At 41.1% G+C, this 16,648-nt stretch overlaps 1 protein-coding gene across 1 annotated transcript in view; it reads right to left on the bottom strand.

Moving 5' to 3' along the window:
• Window positions 1-14,124, bottom strand: part of LOC134338765 (syntaxin-7-like) — a 50,683-nt gene extending 36,559 nt beyond the window's left edge. The window contains exon 1 of the mRNA XM_063034814.1: window positions 14,037-14,124. The gene's annotated coding sequence lies outside the window, so the exon portion shown is untranslated. The remainder of the gene's footprint in view (window positions 1-14,036) is intronic.
• Between the last annotated feature and the right edge of the window lie 2,524 nt (window positions 14,125-16,648).

Raw genomic sequence — 16,648 nt, forward strand, 5'->3', positions numbered from 1 at the left:
GGGTAAATGACCAAATTTCAAAATGACTCAAAGTTCAGTCCAGTTCAGTTCGCAGTAATCGTTGCCATGGTGATGGACAACGTGGGGGAAGAGAGAGAGGGAACAGGAACAACTGATCATTCAGACACGGCTTCACTCACAGACCGGCGAGATTGCTCACAAGCAACTTTTGGGCAGGTCCTTGGTGATGTCACCTGAGGTCACCGACTGACCCCTCCTCCAGATGCGGTCGATCCTCTGCAGTGAACCCGGCACCCAGGCAAGGGCGGACACACACCGGGTTCCCGCTGATCGTACCTTTCCACCCTGGTCGTTGTCTGATACTTCTCACCCACTCGTGAGAGGCGCACCGCTTCCAGGGTCTCGTTACCTCGGGTGGCGTGTGTCCTGCCTTAGCGAACCGGTCCCTTTTTATCCCCCTGCTGGGGTATCGCCTGTCCATCACTTCAAACAGTTCAAGGTTCAAAGGGGGGAGCCGCTCCAGACAGCTCTCTCTCTCCCACGTCCCTTCATTACACATCTCCAGATGCTGCTCCATTGTTCCTTATCTCTCCTTCCCCTGAGGGCAGGTGGCAGACCAACTGCTGATGCCACTGATGCTAGCCCAGGCCAGCAAACATCTTAATTTTTATGTGTATTCTCGTCACACTTGTATTTTCAGCATCTGCAGATTCTCTCTCATTTGTGAAGAGACTGTTTTATATTTGGCTGGTGATAGAATTCAGGAGTGCAAACAGACTTGAGAGTTCCAGTGTAGGATTCCCTAAAGGATAACTTGCAGGTTGAGTCAGTGGTATAGAAGGCAAGTGAAATGTTATTCATTTCAAGAGGACTAGAATATAAAAGCAAAGATGTAATGCCAATACTTTAAAGCATTGGTCAGACCACAAAATAAAAGGATATGCCTTGAGAACAGAGATAATGGGAACTTCTTTAGTGAGAGGGTGGTGAATCTCTGGAATCTATTACCATAGATGACTATGCAGGCCAAGTCTTCGGATATATTTAAAGCAGAGTTTAATAGGTTCTTGATTAGTAAGATTGTCAAAAGTTACAGGGAGAAGGCAGGAGAATGGGGTAGAGAAGGAACAATAAATCAGCCACGACAGAATGGCAAAGCAGACTCAATGGCCAAATTCCTTAGTTCTGCTCCTACATCTTATGCCCATCTCATAATTCTGACTTTTGCTTTTTCACTCCCCTCCTCTCCAGAGCTTCGATCTACATTATTTCCATCTGTTAGTCCTCTGAAAATTCATCAAATATGAACAAGAATCCATCACCTTTCCATAGATCGCATCAACAGCATTTGTGTCATCGTGATTCTCTTGATTTTCATCCAGTCACACATACTCCTTTTGTGCTTTCTGCACATCACACTTCTCTGCATTTTAAAACAATGTCGTTTTCTTTCTTTTCTAGTTCTAACAAAGGATCATTGGTCTGAAATGTTACCTCTATTTGCTTTTCCACAGATATTACCTGATATTCCACATCTTCTGTTGTATTTTCATTTTTTTCTTGTGTCTGGGTTCCAAACGTATGGTAAAAGGCAATGTTTAAATTAATTAAAAACATTAAGTTTAAATAAAATGTTTGTATTTTAAGATTTTTATTCAAGTTAATTTTTAAAATATTTTAGAGTAATTTAAATCTATTTGAATTACTTTTAAATGTCTGATCATTTGAGACATTTAAGACACTTTAAAAGGCCTTTTACAGTGGCAAGCTGTCTAAAGATTTCAGGGCCTACATGCCTACTAAAGTCTGCTTCACCTCAAGGCAGACGGGGTGGCACGATAGCGTAGTGGTTAGCACAACGCTTTACAGTACAGATGACCCAGGTTCATTTCTCACCCGCTGCCTGCAAAGAGTTTGTATGTTCTACCCCTGACAGTGTGGGCTTCCTCCAGGTGCTCTGGTTTCATCCCACAGTTCAATGACAAGCCAGTTGGTAGGTGAATTGATCATCGTAAATTGTCCTATGATTAGGCTCAGATTAAATCGAGGGATCACTGGGGCAGTGTGGCTCAATAAATAAATAAATTTCAATAAATAAATACATTTGTATCTCAAAAATACATAAATATAGTCGGCGCAGGTAGGTGGATCTGTGTCAAAAACTGATACGATCATGCCTATTGATTTAGCTTGTTTTGGAAGAAAAACTAAAATAGACTATTGTTCTCCCACAATTATCAAACCAATGAAGATTTATTTAAATAAAATGCAGTTGTAGTGAAAATCTATTAATTTATTGGCTGCTTAATAAATGTTTTATTAGCTACAATGAAGTGTGGTAAATTAATTTGGAGACCACCTTTCAGAGATTTGTAAAACCAGTATTTGATTAAAGAAACAAATTGAAAATAATCTGTTAAATAAACAAGCCATTTTTAAAATGGAAATAATTCTTACGTAACCTCGCTCTTCCATTTGACAACTAATTCAAACAAAGGGTTATGTAGGAAATCAAGCACCTTCTTAACTGGGGAAGAGCTGTTTTGCTAAAAGCAATAAAACAAGAACAATAAAAAATCAAGACAAAAGTAGGATGATGTGTATTTAGTTGGGAACAACAGTTAATTGTTCAGGCACAGGAGTGAAATGTCATAGATGTTGATACCCAGATCGCCTTAACCAAAGTAGTAGACGTCTAATGCCCTAATTTTATCTCAAATTCAAGGGTGATTTATTTCTGCTCAGTTTACTGCACGTAGGAGTTGGCTGATGTCCCGTAGTAAGATGTGCAAACTCTGCCATTGGTGTAGAAGGAACTTGATGGGCCAGGTGTGTAATATGGGAAGTAATATGTTCCTTCCACATTTTAATTGGTTTTCAGCATCATCCTGAAGGCCTGTTTCAGAAATTTGTTCTCTGGCATTACAGTAATGTAGCCTACCCATCAGACTTGGCCCAGAATGGTTAAAGTCTCAGTTTGGGGACACTAGCTTGGAAAGGATGCTGACATTGGTTTGTTTAATCACTCAGCTGGCTTACTTGTCTTATTTTTATCCTTGTAAATCAAACCCTTCTTGGCCTGGTAACAACCTGTTTCAAAGAAACAGCTGGCTCAGATTATGTGAGAAAGCAAAATAAAAAAATTCACCTGTTTTGAGAAGAATATTTGAAAAAGGGATTTGTTATTTTGAAAACAGCTTAAATTAGAGAATAAGTGAGAATATCCATGCAGCTAACTATACTGATGTTACTTCCCCTTTTTGCTTTTGAAAGCTGTTTCATACACATAGCAAGATTTGCTACCTTCCGCTCAACTGCAGAAACTAAAAGTACTTATTGTACACAGGAAAGTATGGTTGCATAATGTTTCTTCCATTCACCCTGAAATAGTCACTTCTAATTTTACAATATCACCTGGTCTGGACCCTGGTAACAGATTGTTTCTCCAAATGCAATTTGTGACATCATACAAACTACTGAACATAAGGAAATACAATTGAATTTATACAACTAGCACCTATTTTCTTTCTTTGAGCCCTTGCATCATATGCAAATCTAAGTCTATTGCTTTTCTTTGGTCAGACCTCTGTACCCACATATCAATACAAATGTCTATTAAGAAGCTGAGGTGACCTTGGTTTTGGGACGTGCAATGACATTTTCCTTAGTCTTACAGACCAGCTTCACTCCAGCAGAAAAATGGATAGATGTCAGATGCATAAAATACTTCCACTGACGTGAGTGAACTTGGACCTTTTCTCCTTGGAGCGAAGAAGGATGAGAGGTGACCTGATACAGATGATGAGAGGCACCGATCGTGTGGACAGTCAGAGGCTTTTTCCCAGGGCAGAAATGGTTGCCACAGGAGGACACAGGTTTAAGGTGCTGGGGAGTACGTACAGAGGAGATGTCAGGGGTAAGTTTGTTTGTTTGCTTGTTTTTCTTTTGCACAGAGTGGTGAGTGCGTAGAATGGGCTGCCGGCAACGGTGGTGGAGGTGGATACGATAGGGTCTTTTAAGAGACTTTTGGATAGGTACATGGAGCTTAGATAAATAGAGGGCTATGGGTAAGCTTAGTAATTTCTAAAGCAGGGACATATTCGGCACAACTTTGTGGGCTGAAAGGCCTGCATTGTGCTGTAGGTTTTCTATGTTTCTATGTTTTTATTAGTTACCTCAAACTGAAACAATTGAATATCTAATTACATAGTCTATTGTGATATTAACTCACTGTATCCTCTCGCCACAAGCACTACCTGATCTGTTGGGGAATTCCAAAACATACCTCTTTTCTCCTTCCCTCTAGCTTCTTTAATGTATAAATCCAGGTGGCTCCTTAGACACTAGCATGACATGGATAATCCTGGCCTTGTCCTACAAGAAATATTTCCTTTCTCCTATCCACTCAGTCTCTCAACTTACGGCAAAATCTGAATTCCTCAAACTGAAAAGTCTTTCTAGAGGTGCTAACCTGACCTGTTTGATTCCCAATTACGTTCATTTGGTTCCATTCGGCAGATATTTGTATGCGAAAACCACACACTCTCATCAGTCACGGGAAAAGATGAAATCGCAAAGGAAAAGATTCCTATTGTTCAAAACACATTAAAAATACAATATCTGCAATAATCCTGGGAATCTCTGCCTTAATTGTAGAAGAATTTTTACTTCTACCCTGGCCCCAGTTATGGCAGATCCCAAGTGACCAAAATGAAAGCAAGTTATCCTCAATCCTGAGGGCCTGCCTTATCCGACAAAAATGAATAATTTGCTGTTTGTAAGAGTGATAATGAATTGCATGTGGTACTGAAAGATAATTGATGTTTATATCCAATGAAATGATCAACTCTTGGTTTCGACATTCTAAAATAAACTAACAGAAAACACATGAACCAAGGTCATTTTGCAGGCAATGACTGGCAACCACATATCAATTTGTGATTCTTGGAACAATCTGACCCATTTATAAATTCATAGTAAAATTCCATCGTTTTAGCAATAGAAACAGCAAATTTTCCATTTAATAATCACTGATATTTTTGTTCATAATTATCAAATGGCAGCTTTGCATCTTCCCTGCACCTTCTAATTAATATTTTCAACTAAGATTATCATTCTGCAAATATGTGCTTAAAACATTTTGTAGCTTAGGCTCAAGCCTCATAAGAAAATATTGTCTATAATTGTTTATTTTTCCTTTCTACAATCTAATCAGTCATAACATCATCAAAAAGGTCTTTCAGCTTAACTTATCCATGCTGACCACAGTGCCCACAACGCTGGTCCTATATCCCTCTAAATCCCTCCTATCCACTTATTTATGGTTGTTTAAATTTTTTTTAATTGTACCTGCTTCAATCACTTTTTCTGGCAACTCATTTTCTTTGTGAAAATAGTTGCCCAAGTCTCTCTTAAATCTTTCACTTCTCTCTCACTTATGTTCTCTATTTATTACATGTCTTCTTGTCTTTAATTCTCTTTTGAAAGGAAAAAGGCCATATGGGTTTGTCCTATTGTGTCCTTCATGATTTTGCACACGTCTATGAGGTCAGCCTTCTATCTCTGTTGTTCAAGAAAATAAAGTCCTTGCCGGCCCAACTCCTTTCTACAAACTCAGGCCCTTGAACCCTGGCATCTTCTCTGCATTCTCTCCATTTTAATTATGTCTTTCCTGTAACAGGGCAACCAAAATTGTACACAACACTCAAGTGTGATCTCACCAAGGTCTCGTACAATTGGATTATATTGCCCCAACTTCTATACTCAACGCGCTGACAGAAGGCTAGGTGCCAAACTCCTCCTTCACCATCCTGTCCACCCATGACACCATTTTTAGTGAGCTATATACTCCTAGGTCCCTCTGTTCCACAACACTCTCCAGGGTTGGATCATTCACTATACAATGGCTAATATGGTATGACTTGCTAACGTGCAAAAATTCACACTTATCCAAATCAAAAACCATTTGCCAATCTTTGGCCCATTTACCAAGTTAATAAAGATCCCCTATAATTTTCGATATCCTTCTTCACTGTCCATTTTAGTGCCATCCACAAACTTACTAACCATTCCTTGCACACATACATCCAAAATGTCTATATCAAGTTCCTAGCACCAACTCATGATACACTACTAGTCACAGGCCTCAAGTCCAAGAAACAATGTCCAACAATCACTCTGCTTCTTCCCATTGAGCCAATTGTGAAACTGAAAGTAACACTGATCAGCAAATACTGACAAGCATATTCAAAAAATTCACTGTCCACACTGTTCTATGTTGGTAGAATACCTGGTAAAAATCAGAATTTTGAGAAGAAATTTTTAAAACCAGACAGGTTTGTTTTAGAAAGCAGGAAGAAAACAGACAAAAAAAGTATCACCACTATACTGCTTCTATCCAGCCACCTGTATGAGTAGACTTAGTTGGGGTATTTGGAGCTATGATTGATTGGCAGTAATCGGAGGGAGGAGAAGATTGTGGCGCGACGCAGCGCATGCGGCCGTTCCAAATTGATATCGATATGTTTAACTAGGGGCTGTGTATCAATCCGGATTTGATGGGGCGACAGCCGTGAAGCGCAGAGGAACATCTGGAGAAACTTCTGAAATGCCTGCTTCGCTGCCACTGCTACTGTGCGATTGAGAATCTCCAGAGACGAAGGCCCCAATTCCTCGGCTTTGCGTATCACCTGTTGCCGGGGCCGGGGTCAAAACGCTCAGCAGAGATGGTGCTCAGTGCATCGGTGTTGGAGAGCTGGTCAGAGGCTCGGAGTTTTTCGGACGGACTCGGAGTCGGCTTGTGGTTGGATGCTTCTGGGATGCTGCATTGGCAACTTTGCGGCGCTGGAGGTTTACCATCTGTGTAAGAAGATGGGACTTTCGAGAGACTCTGAGATTTTTACTGTGCTATGATCTGTTCTTATCAGGTATTGATAATACCACGGTATTGCTTTGCACTGTTGTAACTACATGTTATAATTATATGGTTTTTGTTAGTTTTTAAGTCGGTTTGTCATGTGTTTTTGTGATATCATTCCAGAAAAACATTTTAATCACTTCTTAATGCATGCATTACTAAATGACAATAAAAGGGGAATGCGTGTCCTCATAATCATAATAATCAATATACAGATGGAAATAACTGTCCTCAGGTCTATTTACTTTTCAAAGGGAAAAGAATGACTTATGCAAAACTTTAAGGGAAGTCCCTTTAACTACATGAATGAAATAGAGATGAATGACAACAGCTGCAATAGAAAGAGTCAATATTTATTTGCAAACTAAGTCACAGCATGTGCTATCACACAAATTTCAAAACCATAGAAACTACAGCACAGAAACAGGCCTTTTGGCCCTTCTTGGCTGTGTCGAACCATTTTCTGCCTAGTCCCACTGACCTGCACACGGACCATATCCCTCCATACACCTCCCATCCATGTATCTGTCCAATTTATTCTTAAATGTTAAAAAAGAACCAGCATTTACCACCTCATCTGGCAGCTCATTCCATACTCCCACCACTGTGTGAAGAAGCCCCCTCTAATGTTCCCTTTAAACTTTTCCCCCCTCACCCTTAACCCATGTCCTCTGGTTTTTTTTCTTCCCTTGCCTCAGCCTGCTTGCATTCACTCTATCAATACCCATCATAATTTTATATACCTCTATCAAATCTCCCCTCATCCTTCTATGCTCCAGGGAATAAAGTCCTAACTTATTCAACCTTTCTCTGTAACTGAGTTTCTCAAGTCCTGGCAACATCCTTGTAAACCTTCTCTGCACTCTTTCAACCTTATTTATATCCTTCCTGTAATTTGGTGACCAAAACTGAACACAATACTCCAGATACGGCCTCACCAATGCCTTATACAACCTCATCATAACATTCCAGCTCTTATACTCAATACTTTGATTAATAAAGGCCAATGTACCAAAAGCTCTCTTTACGACCCTATCTAATTGTGACACCACTTTTAGGGAATTTTGTATCTGTATTCCCAGATCCCTCTGTTCCACTGCACTGCCTTACCATTAACCCTGTATGTTCTACCTTGGTTTGTCCTTCCAACATGCAATACCTCACACTTGTCTGTATTAAACTCCATCTGCCATTTTTCAGCCCATTTTTCCAGCTGGTCCAAGTCCCTCTGCAGGCTCTGAAAACCTTCCTCACTGTCTACTACACCTCCAATCTTTGCATCATCAGCAAATTTGCTGATCCAATTTACATTATCATCCAGATCACTGATATAGATGACAAATAACAATGGACCCAGCACTGATCCCTGTGGCACACCACTAGTCACAGGCCTCCACTTGGAGAAGCAATTCTCTACTACCACTCTTTGGCTTCTTCCATTGAGCCAATGTCTAATCCAATTTACCACCTCTCCATGTATACCTAGCAACTGAATTTTCCTAACTAACCTCCCATGCGGGACCTTGTCAAAGGCCTTGCTGAAGTCCATGTAGACAATATCCACTGCCTTCCCTTCATCCACTTTCCTGGTAACCTCCTCGAAAAACTCCAATAGATTGGTCAAACATGACCTACCACGCACAAAGCCATGTTGACTCTCCCTAATAAGTCCCTGTCTATCCAAATGCTTGTAGATTCTGTCTCTTAGTACTCCCTCCAATAACTTACCTACTACCAACGTTAAACTTACTGGCCTATAATTTCCTGGATTACTTTTCGATCCTTTTTTAAAACAACGGAACAACATGAGCCACTCTCCAATCCTCCGGCACCTCACCTGTAGACAGCGACATTTTAAATATCTCTGCCAGGGCCCCTGCAATTTCAACACTAGTCTCCTTCAAGGTTCGAGGGAACACTCTGTCAGGTCCCGGGGATTTATCCACTTTAATTTTCCTCAAGACAGCAAGGACCTCCTCCTTTTCGATCTGTACAGTTTCCATGATCTCACTACTTGTTTCCCTTAATTCCATAGACTTCATGCCAGTTTCCTTAGTAAATACAGACGCAAAAAACCTATTTAAGATCTCCCCCATTTCCTTTGGTTCCGCACATAGCTGACCACTCTGATCTTCAAGAGGACCAATTTTAAGCTGAAAGGTTGCTGGAGAATTTTTTTTTCCAAAGTTGTAACTACATGAACTATGAAGATTAGAAGCCTTAAGTTTTGTTTTAGCACTTGCCTTCTTTCAATGTTGGAAGGCTCTCTCTTCAATAAAAATACAGCATACGAACAGGTTTCAAAAGAAGCTGTTACTTACAGTGCCTTGCAAAAGTATTCAGCCCCCACAACTATTTTGACATTTACTGTCTCATTTTCAATTTAAAATATATTGAAATAGAATATTTGAGCTAATCTACAAAACATTGTGCATCATGTCAAATCAAAGAAAAATTTCAAAACCTGTCAACAATTTACCAAATATTAAAAACCCAAACTGTGAGGCTGAAAATGGATTCATTCCCTTTATGACTACTACACTAACTTTCCTCATATTTCCTTACCAACTTACTTTATTTGTTGATATAGAAAATTAAAGGATCACTTGAATAAATACATGCTCTTATAAAGTCCAACAATATAGTAGATTTTCAACAGACCAAACTAAAATGAAGACAAAAAAGCATTCAAGGCAAGTCAGGGAAATGATAACAGAGAAGCACAAATCTGTAGAAGGGTACAAGACCATTTCAAAGGCACTGAACATAGCTTGGAGCACAGTGCAGTCCATCGAGAAAAGGTGGAAAAAATATGAAACCACAGCCACACTGCTTAAAGTCAGGTGCGTCCCTTAAACAGCCACCATAGAAGAATGACACAACTGGGACCGCAGCTGTTTACAATATACATTAATGATTTAGATGAAGGGATTAAAAGTAACATTAGCAAATTTGCAGATGACACAAAGCTGGGTGGCGGTGTGAAATGTGAGGAGGATGTTATGAGAATGCAGGGTGACTTCGACAAGCTGGGTGTGTGGGCGGATGCACGGCAGATGCAGTTTAATGTGGATAAATGTGAGGTTATCCACTTTGGTGGTAAGAACAGGAAGGCAGATTATTATCTAAATGGAGTCAAGTTAGAAAAAGGGGAAATACAACAAGATCTAGGTGTTCTTGTACATCAGTCACTGAAAGCAAGCATGCAGGTACAGCAGGCAGTGAAGAAAGCTAATGGCATGCTGGCATTCATAACAAGGGGAATTGAGAACAAGGGGAATTGAGTACAAGAGCAAAGAGGTCCTTCTGCAGCTGTACAGGGCCCTGGTGAGACCACACCTGGAGTATTGTGTGCAGTTTTGGTCTCCAAATTTGAGGAAGGACATTCATGCTATTGAGGGAGTGCAGCGTGGGTTCACAAGGTTAATTCCCGGGATGGCAGGACTGTCATATGTTGAAAGATTGGAGCGACTGGGCTCGTATACACTGGAATTTAGAAGGATGAGAGGGGATCTGATTGAAACATATAAGATTATTAAGGGATTGGACACGCTGGAGGCAGGAAGCATGTTCCCGCTGATGGGTGAGTCCAGAACCAGAGGCCACAGTTTAAGAATAAGGAGTAGGCCATTCAGAACAGAGTTGAGGAAAAAATTTTCACCCAGAAAGTGGTGGATATGTGGAATGCTCTGCCCCAGAAGGCAGTGGAGGCCAAGTCTCTGGATGTTTTCAAGAAAGAGATGGATAGAGCTCTTAAAGATAGCGGAATCAAAGGTTATGGGGATAAGGCAGGAACCGGATACTGATTGTGGATGATCAGCCATGATCACAGTGAATGGCGGTGCTGGCTCGAAGGGCCGAATGGCCTACTCCTGCACCTATTGTCTATTGTTTGTTATATAAGAGTGGCTACTGTAATTCCAAAAGTCACTGAGAGAGCTGCAAATGGAGATAAAGTTCATGGTTCCACAATCTCTATGGCCTTGCACAAAAATAACATTTCTAGAAGTGTGGCAAGGAAGAAGCCCCGGCTAAAATAAAGCATATCCTTCCCTGTAAAGACTTTGCAAACTTTCACTTAGAAGGTAGATACCTTATTGATCCCAGGAGAAATGATAGTGTCACAGTAGCATTACAAGTGCACTGATATATAAATATTAGAATTCAAGTAGAAAGACTAAAAAATAAGTTACCTCAAACAGTCTAACAAGAGGGTGTCATCACTTCCCCGGCAAAAGGTTGACTCATTATACAGCCTAATGACCAAGGGTAAGAATTACCTCAAGCGCTCTTTGGAACTGCGCAGTTGTCTTAGTCTCTTACTAAAAGTGCTCCTCTGTTCAGCCAAGGTGGCACGCAGAGGGTGAGAAACATTGTCCAGAGTTGTCAGTATTTTCCATATGGTCCCTTGTTCTACTATAGTGTGTCCAGTTTGACTCCTATAACACAGCCAACCTTTCTACTCAGTTTATTGAGCCTGCATACTCTAAAAGACCTCAGACTCCTCAGACAGAGGGACTCCTGCCCTTCTTGTACACAGCCTCCGTATTGGTGCTCCACTCAAGTCTGTCACCCAGGTGCACCCCCGGGTACTTATAGGACCTCATCACAGCCTGTAAAGATGTCTTGTAGTCAGATGAAATTGAAGTGGAACTTCTTAGCCTCAACACTAAGCAGTAGATAGAGCATAAATCTAATACTGCATATCAACTAGGTAACACAATCCCTACTGTAAAGTATGGTGGAGGTAGCATCATGCTATGGGAATGCTTTACAGCAGGAGGGACTGGAATTCTGGCCTGGATTGATGAGAAGATGAATGCTGCTAAATACAGAGAGATCCTGCATAAAAACCTGCTCGCCACTGCCAGAAAGCTTAAACCCGGGAGAAAGTTCATCTTTCAGCAGGACAATGACCCAAAGCACACTGCCAGAGCAACCACGGAGTGGCTTCAAATGAAGAACATTGATGTCCAGTCAGAGTCCTGAACTTAATCTGGCAATTCCTCCCCCAAGTAATCTGGAACAGTTTAAGCAATTTTGCACCACCGAAGATTCTTGGTCCATCACATTAGGCAAAGCCAAAAGAGATTTACCCAAAAAGACCATTGGCTGTAATAGCTGTGAGAGGTGGTTCAACTAAGTATTGAGCAAAGGGCAATGAATACTTTTAAGTGCTGACATTTCAACTTTTTATTTCTCCATGTTTTACAATTTTCCCTGTTTTTTGGCCTCTACTGTGAAGGAAAAGATTTGAGATTCACAGATAAAGATTCTTAGTTAAACTAATCAAGATCCCAGATGTAATATTTATGTGAACAAAGGATTTGGGGCTGAATACTTTTATAAGACACTATACTCTTCTATAGTTAAGCAGCCTGCTGATGGCAAAACAGCTGCTATGACAAGAATAATTCCTTAAATGAGAGTCAACCAAAAGGTTCAGTCCAAAAACAAATATACTGTAACACACATAATCAAATGAGCAATGGGGAGGGGGGGGGTTGCCTTTTTTTATCCCAGTCTCTAGGAAAAACAGTTATTGATCTCTTATTTATATATTAAACATTACAAAAGAACCATCTTTGAGGAGAATACACCTGCATATTTACAGGTATTTTTAACGCACCATGATCACCGTTCTTCAATATCTTCTACTTTACAAGCCATTGCAAATACATGAATAGTATATAGGTAATATATACAAAATACTGAAGGAACTCAGCTTATTAGACAGTATCTATAGAAAGGAATTGAGTTACTTACAGGTTTTGTTCCTTTCTGTAGATGTTGCCTGACTGGTTGAGTTTTTTTTCCCCTAAGTGTTACTCTAGATTTCCAGCATTTGCAGTCTCTATGTGTTAATGGTATAGAAGGTAAAACATCATTCTGTGGCATTTAATTTATTAAATCCTATCTTTCTTGAGGGGAGGAAAAAGAGCTGGAAAATTTATATAGCCTTATTCCACATGCTCCAGCAACATAAATGTCTAACTCTAGAGACAAGAACAGTCTTACAAGAGTACACAATGCAAGTCTTAAGACAAATTATGCACACACCTCAAATGATTCATGTCAATTTAAGAATCCTAATTGAAGCTCTTTTAAATGCAAGAAATGTCCCATAAAAGGATTGCACGTATAATTTCTAACTGATTAAGCTGATGATAAATTTTTGCAATTCACAATTTCTAATCAGTGCTTTTTTTTCTGATTGTGTAATGTAAGCTGATTTATTCACTGATGGAGACCAAAGTGGCACGCCAAAATCAAGGACATTAATTTTACTCTGTGTACTTATTGCAAGGATTGCAATACTTATCAATACACTAATACTCACAATTCAAATAAGATTTTCCTTTGCACGCAGGGTAAGTGACAATAAACAGCAAACTGCCAATTCACACTATGTCCTTGGCAATAAGCCAATACATTTGTACTTATACAGTGTCTTTCATTTTCATTTTAACACATCTCAGTGCTTCACTGTCACTTTAACAACATAGAAAACACCCAATTTGTACATAGGAAGCTCCCACATACAGGAATGCAATAATGCTTCTTTTTCTTTTTACAGTGATGTTGACTGGGAGCCAAATATTGTTCAGGTGAATGGAGATAGCTTCCTGCTTGGTAACTCTGTGGGCTCTGAAATCTTACTGACAGAGCAGATGCCATTTCTGATCGCATCAATAAGCTCACCCACAACAAAACGACGAATTATTGACCCAGAGCCTTTCAGAGCAAGTAACAACTCGCTCATTTCCCAGCAACTAAACATTGGTAAAAGCTGGCGACAAGCTGCAGAATTTAATGGGGGGGGGGGGGGAAGGAGAACAGAAACAAAAATCGACGCTCTTCCTGCTCTCCCAAGAGAGCTGCCGTGAGAGATAACAACATCCAATGCCAAGACTTGAGGGAGGAACAAAGGACCGAAGAGCGGCCGTGGAGGGAAGGGAACGAGCAGAGGGACTCCGGGGTACGTGGGGGACCCGTCCAGGGGAGGGGGGCGGCCTGGCCGCTGCGGCGTCCGACGCAGGCTGAAGCCTGACACCAGGGTAGGCAAGTTTCCAAGGCCTAGCAGCCCGCAAACAGAGCTGGAACAAGGACAGAGGACAGCAGCACAAAGCGGACAGGGACCGAGGAGTTCGCCGCTTACCCGGGACGGCCGATACCGTGAGCGGACAGCAACGCCGATCAAATCCTCAGCTGCTCGCGCGGCACACCCCTCACGACCTCTAACCCCAGAGGCCCCGCCCCTCTCCACCTGTCACTGGCTGCCAACGCGCAAGCGCGCTTGACCCATGCAGGGATGGGCTGTGGAAGCGCAGGTAGGGGGCGAGAGGAAGGGACTGATGTCAGCTGGTGAAAGTTATCAGCATTTTTAAAAAATCTTATAGCCGCAACTTTGGTTGGAGAGTAGTGCCAGTCGGCACTTGAGAGGGTACTTGCTGTTTGTCCATCAATCAATAAACATACAATGAATGGAGTGAATTAAAGTACCACTTGATGCAAAGTTTATTTGAAGAATGATAGCGTAAATATACTTAAAAGGAAAATACATGAGAACAACATGAACCAAAATAGAAATTTGTTTTATTTCATTGTGTGTTTTGCATTTACTATGCTTAGATTGATGTTATGCTTATATTCCAGAAGGTATTTGATAAGTTCAATGTTCAATGTAAATTTACTATCAAAGAACTTATAAACCACCATACACTGAGATTCATTTCCTTGTAGGCACTCACTGAAGCACAATAGAATCAATGAAAAACTACATACAAAGACAGATAAACAACCAATGTGCATACAATGCAAGCTGTGTAATAACTTACAATCAATAAATAAATATTAAATCTGAACCGACTGGGGTCTGCAAGAGCGGAAATTGAGGAACCAGATACACAAGGTGGTTTGGAGGCCTAGGTCTTAGTGCTTATCGATTAGTTTGAAGGATATGATAATCCCCTTTAACTGCCAGTAAGGTAGCGGCGGGCTCTGGCGTAGTGGCTTCTATAGGGTCAACCAAAGGTGTCATTGTCTGTTTTAAACATTTTTTATGATCACAAGAGCCTGATGGATATTAGAAACTTAAAGTATAGCAGGTCTACCTCATCAGCAAGTTGCTTGTTGGCTGAGAAGCTGGACGTGATGCTGCCTGCAACAGAGGAGCATTGGTACACCAAGGCAGTGTTCAGTCTAATGGTGACTAATCACCTGAGTCACTTTTCTTATCATCTCAAGAACCTGTTGGAGAGGTGTGGATGTTGCAAGCCCAATTCATTGGTTTATTGGCATACAGCGGGGGGCAGATGGTAGGAAAACTGCGTGGCCTTGGTCATAGTGAGAACTAAGCCCTAAGCCCCAGTGTTGCTTGTTTGGAAGCCGCCCACAGGGAGGTGCCAGAGTTGGCTGCTCCACCAGAGTGCTAGAGGTGGTGTGGCACAACGTCAGTGCTGGAGTTGGGGCTGCTCCCCAGTGTTTTTTCGGCAGAAGAAAATCTGTATTGCGTTCAGCTGCAGATTGCTGTAACTTTCACGGACTCAGGGACTTGGACTATATTTTATGTGTGACTGTATTTTACCCCTATGCTTGTTTTCTGTGTATAATTATTGATACTATGTTTTGCACCTTGGCCCCAGAGTAACGCTCTTTCGTTTGGCTGTATTCATGGGTATTCATGTATGGTTGAATGACAATTAAATTGGAACTTGAACTTGAATTTGAACTTGTGCTGAAAACAGAGTTGTAGTCAATGAAGAGTGTCCTGATGTATGCATCTTCACTGTCCAGATGTTCCAGGGCTGAGTGAAGAGCCAATGAAATGGCATCTGCTGGGACCGTGGACAGATTGGAGCAGATCCAAGATGCTTCTCAGGCAGGAGTTTCATGACCAACCTCTCAAAGCACTTCATCACAATAGACATAGAGGACAGTCACTAAGGTAGATTACCACACCTTTTTTGGGCACCGGTATGATTGAAGCCTGCTTGAATCATGTGGGTACATCAGACTGCCGAAGTGAGAGGTTATAGATGTAAATAGTCACTCCAGCTCTTGCATGAAATATTATTGCAGAAAATAAAAACTCACTGTGTAACATACAAGCATAGAATGAAAATTAGTCCGTAAATAGAAAATAGCGATAATGCATAAATAGGTCTTTTTACTGACTAGTAACAAGTGTAATGAAGGGGAGCCTCAGTGACTGATGCTTAATTCTCAGAATTCCTATGAATAATTTGGATGTAGGGGCCAAAGATCTGGCTGCAAAAGCTGCTGTTAACTCAAAGATATGTTAGAAAATAAGTTGTATAAGGATGGAAGAATCCAACAAAGGGAAGTAAAATAAATTTCCAATAATCCAATGTCTAACTATTCTGAAATCTTGATAATCGGACATCTAACTTACAAATGATTTCTCTCTGCTCCTTTGAAACTTATTAGGGCCCTTGTTCCCACACCCCTTGATTCAGTTTGCCCCCCCCCCCCCACTTGGAACATTACCGGGCTCCATTTCCCATGATACACGAACTCATGGGGCTGTGGTTGAAACTAACTTGGCCTCCAGTTCAGGTGCCGTCCTAAAACTGACCAGGGCTCCAGTTCCCACTCTTCCCCGAATCCCATTGGAGTCCCATTCCCACACAACTCACCAGGGCCTCAGTGCCCTTGCTACCCTGAAATTTACACTGGCAAATTTGTCCTCAGTCGATTGTGAATCTTAGGGACTATCTTCCTAAAAAGGTAGTGGAAGTGGAGAGTTTG

The sequence above is a fragment of the Mobula hypostoma genome, chromosome 2 (genome assembly GCF_963921235.1).
Source record: "Mobula hypostoma chromosome 2, sMobHyp1.1, whole genome shotgun sequence".
NCBI classification, from domain to species: Eukaryota; Metazoa; Chordata; class Chondrichthyes; order Myliobatiformes; family Myliobatidae; genus Mobula; species Mobula hypostoma.